This window comes from Hippopotamus amphibius, chromosome 6 (assembly GCF_030028045.1).
Source record: "Hippopotamus amphibius kiboko isolate mHipAmp2 chromosome 6, mHipAmp2.hap2, whole genome shotgun sequence".
Taxonomy (NCBI): Eukaryota; Metazoa; Chordata; class Mammalia; order Artiodactyla; family Hippopotamidae; genus Hippopotamus; species Hippopotamus amphibius.
Genome location: NC_080191.1, coordinates 62,265,332 through 62,275,149, shown reverse-complemented (window position 1 = coordinate 62,275,149; position 9,818 = coordinate 62,265,332).

The window sequence follows — 9,818 nt, the reverse complement described above, 5'->3', positions numbered from 1 at the left end:
ATAAGCCAAATTCAGCCTCGTGCTTGTTTTTTAGATAAAGCTTTATTGGCACCCAGCCACACCCGTTCACTTCTATCCCTGTCTACGATGGCTTTGCAGCTACTGCAGCAGAGTGAGTAGCTGCTGCAAAGATTCTCTGACTCACAAACCTTAAATATTTACTATTGGGCCTTCTATGGAGAAAGTTTGCTGACCTCTGGGTAAAAGTCCACTTCTTGTAAGCCAGAAGAAACATTGGAATAAAAACATAATAAGAGCACAGAGAGGGCAATACAATTAACATTCTAAAATGCACATTCCTTTTTCTGTGCGCCTGGAATGCAACACCATTTTTTGCAGGCAGGCAAACAGGCAAGAAGTCGGATAAAAAAGTGGCAATGTGGAGGGCTTCCTAGGTGGCGCAGGCTTCCTAGGTGGCGCAGGCTTCCTAGGTGGCGCAGTGGTTGAGAATCCGCCTGCCAATGCAGAGGAAACGGGTTCAATCCCTGCTCCAGGAAGATCCCACATGCCGCGGAGCAACTAAGCCCGTGCACCACAACTATTGAGCCTGCGCTTTAGAGCCCGTGAGCCACAACCATTGAGCCCGTGAGCTGCAACTACTGAAGCCCACGCGCCTAGAGCCCATGCTCCACCACAAGAGAAGCCACAGCAATGAGGAGCCCGTGCACCACAACGAAGAGTAGCCCCCACTCACCACAACTAAAAAGAAAGCCCACGCACAGCTAAAAAGACCCAACACAGCCAATAAAATAAATTAATTAATTATTTTTAAAAGTGGCAATTTGAAAAGAAGAAGAGCTCACATTATGTCACTACCCGTTGCATGGCCCCTTTGTGAGTCCCTCCCTATGCCCTGAGGTGGGCTGTGCTGCCAAGGTGGGCCAGGACCTGGCGGCCTCAGGGTGTGTTCTGAGTGTGGTGATCTCCAAAGCCCCAACACTCTTGAGGAAAGAAATGGGTCTGCCGTGTAAACTGGGAGGGGCATTTGTGAGTGGAAGGGCAGGGGACCACTCTATCCATGTACAGATGTGCTCAGTAGAATCCCCATTACCTAACGCCCCAGTCATCAAAGACTGTTATTTTAATTTAACCTAAAACAAAAAGAATGTATTTCTATTTCTTCAACGAGAGATGCAGACCTTTCCTTTAAGTGTTGGCCTCCTGATAGGAGTTCTACCTGCTCTTTCTTGCATAAACCACCTTCCTGATGCCTTGTTTATGATTTGCAATTTGGGTCTCTTTAAAGTAGAGCCAGAACTCAAAACCCTTTGAAACAAACTGAATCTAAAATCCCAGAATTTTACCACACTTTTTATGTAACATTTGACTTGCCCACATTTAGGTGACATTTTTAGGGACTCAGTGCATTGAACATCAAGAAAGCATTTAATATACTTTAATCAAATTATAATAAAAATGCATGTTTACCTTCCTATTTCATCAGGTTACATGATGTCATCCAATTAGGTAATTACAATACCAAGTTCAATGAAGATAAAACGGGTTTAGAAACAAATCTAGCTGATCCTTGGTCAGCCTGTAACTCGACTAGGAGATGCAGATGGGTGGGCACGTTAGCGTGTGGCTACCTAACCAACTGAGCTGAGGGCTCGTCAGCTGGTTTTGCTACCGAACGCAAGTTCACGTGCCGGACACACAGTGGGGCCAAACAAACCGAAACTTTGGAGTTTGGAGCAGAGAAAAGTTTATTGCAGGGCCATGCAAGCAGAACAGATGGCTCATGCCCCCCAAACTCCCCAACTCGCTGCACGATGTTAGCAAAGCATTTTTAAAGACAAGGTGGGGTGGGGGGTGGATCGAAGGGTTTGTGATCAGCTCGCGCACAATTCTCTCACTGGTTGATGGGGAGGGAACAGGGCAGGGTCACAGGGATTTACATTATCCATCTTTAGGCACCAGTAGGTGCTACAGGCTCATGATTGTCCAGTAGTTACTTTCTTCCATTTGGTGGTGGTTTTTAGCATCTGAAAAACTCAGAAAATATGCATGAGATACTATTATCTGGATACTTCAGAGAGAAGTTACAGCAGAGGATATGGGGGAGGGGGTCTGTCCCAGGAAGGCCCCCTAGGGTCCTGCTCAGTTAGTTTCAGAGAGAGGAGGGGTGCCGGTCAGGGTTCCCCAGAGGAAACAGAGGCAATGGAAGATATATATATATATATATATATATATATACACACACATCAGTACATAAAAGGAAGCTTTGGCTTACATGATTTTGAAGGCTGAGAAGTCCCACGATCTACTGTCTGCAAGCCAGAGGCCCAGGAAAGCCAGTGGTGCCACTCAGTCCAATTCTGAAGGCCTGAGAACCAGGAGAGCTGAGGCCGTAACTCCCCGTGCAGAAGACAGAGGTCCAAGCTCCACGGCAGGCAGGAAGAGAGGATGGCAGGCAGGGGACAACCCTCCCTTCTCCTGCTTCCTGTTCTGCTCAGTCCCTCCATGCATAGACGATGCCCACCCACGCTGGGGAGGGCCATCAGCTTTCCTGAGTCCGCAGCTTCCAACACTAATCTCATCTGGAAACACCCTCACAGACACACTCAGAAGTCATGCTTAATCTGGGCACAAAATTAACCGTCACCGAAGGGTAATCCTGTAAATCTGTTCAGTACAGGCTGGTTCTGTGAGCTTCTTCTAAGCCCGGTGCTGATATTTTAAACAAAACATGGAATTTTCTTTCTCTCATGCAAGCCTCGATGAATAGGACAATGTGTATAAAACACTATTACCCTGACCAAAGCCCAAGAATACAACTCTCTTCCCTTGTCCCTGTTTGGCAGATTTAGCACAAGATCCATGATTAACCAGGACTCTGAAGCTGTAAGCCTGACTGACTCACATTAAGCCCTGGAATCAAAAGTGACTTGGCAAAGACTTCTTTTCCAAAATAGTCTGACTCTATGTTATGTCATCAGACAAATGGGTCTTGGGCTCAAATTCACTTGCATAGGTCTCTGGCAACAATTTCCTTAAGGCAGAAAGATGTGGAGTGAAAGGTGAATGCATCCATCACTCTCCAGCAGCTATAATTTTCAGCTTTGTGTGATATCAATGTGCCTTCACTCTGTGACTTCCCTGCCTAGAGTCCAACACTTCTTGCACCAGGACTGCTTTTCTCAAGCATAAAGGACACGAGGACATCACCTCTATCACGACTGGTCCTGGCAAAATTGAGGCGCCCACATTCCGGGTTCCCCTGCCCCTGGGCTGCCTCTCCTCCCTCCCCACACCCGCCCTCCCTGCCAATCCAGGGCCCTTTGACACCAAGCAATCTCCCCCCTGGCCCCTTATCAAAAGAGACACACTCCGTGACCCAGAATCTTAGGGCTTTGCTAGGGAGCGACCTGTGGGGGCAGAGGGCCTTAATCCTGGAAACCAGTCTGGCTGAGTGGTGGGAACGAGTGGTGGGAACTAGTGGTCTCCATCCCAGTGCCCTTGGGCCTTCAGTCCCTTCAGTGCTTGTGTGCCCAGAAACCCCTAAAAGGCAATGACTCCGAACACCAGGTGCCAGCTGGGATTCCCAAGTCAGTGGCTCCCGCCCAGAAGTCCCTTCCCTTCCCAGCTCCAGATGCCATCATTTCAGTGTCCTGAAGGTTCCTTGTAGCCAGCATTTCTCACTGAGATTTTACTGCCAATGACAAAAATGTTTATCATCTTTAGATTTTGATACGAAGAAGAATTCTGAAAAAGTCCGAATTCATATCTAGCTTGCACATTTTCTAAGCCAACTCTCCTCCCCAGGAAAACTTGTGGAATGTTACAGGTATTTACCCCCAAAACAGACGTTCAGCGATGATTTTCATGTCAGGCAGAACTAGGGTCAGGGACTGCTGAAGGAGTGAGCCCACCCAGTCCCTGAGCCCCAGGAGCTCACAGCTCAGCAGGGAGCCAGGGCAAACACAACAAACGGGTGCTGTAACTAGGACCGCACCTGGGTGTCCCTCGTCACTAGAGGGCTAACCTCAGACTGCTCACCACGGCGCAAAGTGTGTGGGTTGTCTCTACCTGGGAATTACAGGCTACTGAGTAATGGTGCCAGCACGACCCCAGGCATCCGATGAGATGAACGAGATGGCTGTGGGCTTTGACGTCACGGAAGGATGGAGGAAGTAACCGCGTAGTGACAGCACAGTGTGGAGAGCGTGCCTGGGGACAAACAGGAAGGAAGTGCCTGGGCTCCCAAAGACAGAGCTGGTCCTGCTTCCTGAGCAGGGACAAGTCTCCCTGGGGAGCTGACACTTAGCTACAGTCTTAGGAACCCACAGACAAATGAGAAAGTGTGTTCCATGCGGAGATGGAAGCATGTTTGGGGACAATACCCTGGGTGGTTGAGGTTCAGTGTGTGCAGGAAGCGGACGGCAGGCAGAGTGGTCAGGTGTGCTTGACCTTGACCTTGTGGGCAGAAAGTCAGGCAAGGAGAGGCAAGATGGGCAGCGGGAGGCGTGGAGCCGCCAAGTGCTGGCCTGAGCGGGGCCGACAGAGGGGGGCAGATAAGAGATTTAGGCAGAAAAGAAAAAAGATGGCTATTAGGTATGGGGCCAGAGGTTAAAGAGGCATTTAAGACGAGTGTAGCAGGACTTCCCTGGCAGTCCAGTGGTTAAGACTTCACCTTCCAATGCAGAGGGTGCGGGTTTGATCCCTAGTCAGGGAACTGAGATCCCATGTGCCTCACGGCCCAAAAACCAAAACATAAAATGGAAGCAATATTGTAACAAATTCAATAAACACTTTAAAAATGGTCCACATCAAAAAAAAATCTTAAAAGAAAATTTAAAAAAAGACGAGTATAGCAATGATACATATCCAGTAACTATCTAAGAAAACAAACACACTAGAAATTAACACCACATGCTTGGCAGCCCAGGGACACTTTACAAAGGGGCAAACGTCCAGGAGCAGGTCTAGAGGTCCTGAGGCTGGCAGTACCTTGGAGCACCACACAGTAATTTTTGCCCATGAAACAACCAGAAATCATAAAAACAGGTTCAAGTATTTCAAGTACTCTTTCAGAAAGCAAGAAAAAATAGAAGGCATTTTAGAAACACTTTCATCCAAAATGCTTAGAAGAAAAATAGTTAAGTTTGCAGGTAGGGGTAATTTTTAATTTTCTTCTTCATAATTTTGGCATTTGCTCGATTTTCTGTAATGCATATATTTTAGAAAACATATTTGTTAGGCAGTATTTGGTGCCTACAAAAGTACTTATGTGATAGATGGGTCACCAATAAAGGTTTCCTTCCCGAACCCATTCCTGCTCAAGCCCCCATCACACCAAAGGTAACAACTATTCCAGATTTTGTCTCTCTCATTTCCTTGCTTTTAATGTTTATCATACACACACACACACACTCTCTCTCTCTCTCTCTCTCTCTCTCTCTCTCTCTCTCGCATGCGCACACACATATGCATCCTGTTTAAAAAAAAAAACAAAATTCCACCGAGTAACTTTTAAAGATCTAATTGGCTTTATTGAACAGTTCTTGCCTCGGGCAGAATCCCATGTATCATGTGGAGCGGGAGCTCCAAAGGCAGACAGAAAGGGAAGGTTTCTAAATGCAGGACGAGGAAGTCAGAAACAGGAAACAGGATTATTTCAGATCAGATCATCTTCCTTTGGGGAAAAAGGGGTCTTCTTAGGTGGGCCACCTCACCTTCCTTTGGGGGATGGAGGGGGCCATGTGACCAGAAAATTCCTGACTGACAGGTTAAGGCTGTATTTCTGGGGGAGTTTGAAGCTTCAGTTAAGTTAGGTATTAAGCCCTGGTTTGGTGGCCTGACCTAGCAAAAGTGACTCCATTTTGAGCCTGTCATCTTCTTTTAACAATCTCGACTTTCCTTCTTTTTTTTTTTAATATATATTTTTTAAGTTGTATTGAAGTATAGTTGATTTCAGTCTCTACTTTCTTTTCATCTTTGTTTTACATTTCATTACTTTCTGCTTTTATCTTTTTCTTCATTTTTCTTACTTTGGGATTATTCTGTGGTTCTTTTTCTAATTCCCTATTCCAAATAACCATTTAGATTCTGAGCCTCAACCCTCATAAATGACTAGGATGTTGGCTGATTCTTGTCTGGGAGGCTGCTCCCACCTGGAAAGCATTCCCCACATCCCTATGTCCTGTGCCCCCCGTGTCCCATGACCCCTGGCTGGGACCCTCCTACTCAGCACGTAACCAGGAGACAGTCCCAAAGTTCCACCCTCTCTCACAGGCTCTGTTTAGGCCCCTTATCAGCATGGGTTGGTACAAAATGCACAAAAATGTTTTCCCACAGCCGACAATGTGGGTTGCTTTTTTCTCTGAGCCATGCTAAATTGGGAGGCCAGGAAAACATCCATTCCTGGGTTTTCAAAAGAGAGCAGCTACGGGTGCTTTTAGGAAACTCCTCCAAAACCAAGCCTGGCTGTCTCCGATTTTCCTAATAGGAAATGACTGCCCAGGGTCAGACACTGTCACATCATTATCTCAGCTCAAACACATTTTAAAATAACGGTTTTCTCTGTTCTAAGGGCAAGAGAATGCTGTTCAATGTGAAGTGTGGCAGGGATAGTAATTAACTTAATGAGAGGACAAAGGGAAACTCTGAAGAGGAGATTCCCCTTCCCTTCTTTTAAGCGGATCCAGAGAACTCAGACCAAGTTCAACCAGCGAGCGATTCTTTCTAAAGCATCTCAGAGAAGAAGGGATTGATCACGGGTCCCTAGTGAAAAGAAGTCCCATTAAACCCATCAAACAGGGGTCTCCAACAGATCAAACTAGCTAAGTTGTTGCACTGGGGTGAATAGACAGTGGAAGGTGAAGAGGGAAGACAGTGTCAGAGAGAAGTGAGGAAGGCCTGAGAGAGAGAGGGAGGGAGAGGCTTCACTTGACTTTACTGCTCTTACTTTTTGTCTGCAAATGCATTCAAGCTGAGGCATAGACAGGAGTAGTTTAAGAGCTAGGAGAGAGAGTTTTCCATTTACTAGCTATGCGATGTGCATTTTTAAAAATTAGGGTACAGTTGCTTTACAAGGTTGTGTTGGTTTCTGCTGTACAATGAAGTGAATCAGCTATATATATACATATATCCCTTCCCTCTTGGGCCTCCCTCCCACCCCAGCCCCCATCGCATCCATCTAGGTCAGCACAGAGCACCAAGCTGAGCTCCCTGCGCTATACAGCAGGTTCCCACTAGGTATCTGCTTTACACATGGCAGTGCACAGACATCAGTCCCAAGCCCCCAAATCCATAGCCCCCTTCCCCTCCGCCCCCACATTCACACATCTCTTCCCTATGTCTGTGCCTCTATTCCCGCCCTGCAAATAGGTTCATCTATACCATTTTTTCTGGATTCCACATACATGGTTAATATACGATATTCATTTAAAGACTTTTGATGCATGTATCAAATTGTCCTTCAGAATGTGTTACAAATTAATTCCACCAACACACCTCGGGAGAGTGTGCTTTTCTACATCCTCATCCTCACACACAGTTTCTCTCTTGCTTAATCACTCTTTCTCTCACTCCCACACACCCACCAACCACTGACACACACAGTTCTGCCAAGTTGATCCGCCAAAGGTCACACCTCGTGGCTGTGAGCAGTGAGGTTGAACATGTTCTCAAGTTTCTTAGCAATTTTCTTTTTACTGTAATGTGACTATTTTTGTCCTGTGCCCATTTTCCTTCTGGGATCTTCCACATTTCCTTTTTCATAGGTAAGAGCCTTTTATATATTAAGAATATTCACCTGTTGATTGGCATGGAATCCTCAATTTGTGTGTTGATCATTGGCCTTTTAGTTTCTTATCCGGGATTTTCCATACATACAAGTTTTTAAAAAATTTCAGTGGACAAATCCATGTGTGTTTTCCTTTATGGTTTCTTGATTGGTATTACATTTAGAAGGTCTTGCCTAAACCAAACTTATATAAATGTTGACCTATATCATCTTCTAGTATTTTAAATGGTTTTACTTTCCACTTTTCGATAATTCAACCAGAATGTATTTTATGTAAATTGGAGGGTATTATTGGAATTCCCCCACCATCCAAGGGTGTTCAGGGCTGTCTCCATGCTTGCGGGGTAACTTTGGTGTGATTAAATTAGAAGGTCTTTTTTCTTGAGCCAGTAATTTTGGATCTCACCATATATCTGCCTTATGGAAGGGGCTCCCTGCCCCCACTTCCTCTTCGCACACTCCTGCTTCCCCCAGATTCCATTCTGGAGCAAAGCACTCCTCTGCTTTCTGTGGAACTCAGATGAAGCCTGAAGCGTAGGGGCAAAGCAAAAGGAAGTTTACTATCGAATACGCTACACATGCATGTTGCATCTGGGCATCTGCTTTCCTTGACTTTTATCTTTCTCTCATGGTGCTCATTGTCGCCGCTTTTCTCCTGGTTCTAGCAGACTTTCTCAAGCTTGTCTCCTAACTCACTAATTCGGTTTTCTGTAGTACTTAATCTGCTCTTTGTTGCCTCTGTTGCTGTTCAGGATTTTTTTCTTCTAAAAGGACTGCAGTAAGTCCCCTACATATGAACGAGTTCCGTGCTGAGAGCACATCTGTAAATTCAATTTTTTCGTTAAGTCCAACAAAGTTAGCCTAGGTACCCAAGTAACACAATCGGCTGGATAGTACGGTACTGTAATAGGTTTATAATACTTTTCACACAAATAATACATAAAAAACAAACATGAAAAATAAACATGTTTAATCTTACAGTATAGTACCTTGAAAAGTACAGTGGTATAGTACAACAGCTGACATACAGGGGCCAGCATGGAGTGAACAGACAAGAACAGTTACTATGGAGAAGGGAGAGAAGGTGGGAGGTGGTAGAGCTGAAGGATGGTCGGCAATGGGAGATGGAGGGCGAGCTGCAATGTCACTCAAGCCTGATGCACGTTAGCATCTTTGAAAGTTTGCAACTTGTAAGGGGTTTACTGTGTATCTTATTAATTTTTTTTCCCCTTTTCATGACTTCATTATCTTCTAGAAACTGGGAGAGGACATGAATTAGAGATTGTCTTGAATTTTCTTCTTTTTAGTGGAGGGAACTCTTTTGAACGCTTAAATCTTTCTAATGTTTGGTTATGTTTTCTCTGCTCATTATTATTTTATCTGAATATAAAATCTGCATTTTTTCCCCCCAGAATTAGTAGCCAAGATAGTTTTGTGGAGTGTGTTTTTTGTTATTAAATGGAAAGTTCACCACCATAGTCACACACACAAAATGTGTGGGTCATTCTTCAAAGTTTGGGGGTACAGACAAGCGGATATTAGAACAGTTTAAATTTGCTGCAAAATGGTTTGCCCCGCATCTCCAGCCAGACTGGGCTTTGATTCTGTTGCTCGCAATAAGATGGAAATGTCCTGGTGTCAAGAGTTTGATGTTGGTTAAAGGATTCCACCCACCCATTTTTTCTGATTAATTGTGACACCTTAGCAGTATCTCAATATTACCTGAGTTGCTTTCAGCCTTATGCATGGGGATTGGAAAATTACAAGAGCAGATGTGAGACCCGAAGCTGTTATTCCCTCTAGAGGCAGACAAATAAAATGTGCCCATGGCCTAGAGTTGAAATTTGGAAATTGTGGGGCCATTCCACTCCAGCAATTGAAAGTTAAGAAGGCAGAAGTTGTAGCTTGATAAAGAAATTCACTCACAGCCTCCCGGAGGTTTAATGTCAACAAATCTTACTGGACAAGAACAGTAAACTAAAACACAATTCTCTGTCTAAATAGATTTGGCCAGAGGTGTTATAACCAGGAGGCAGAAAAGAACATCAAATAAAAGAGTTTACATGTATTT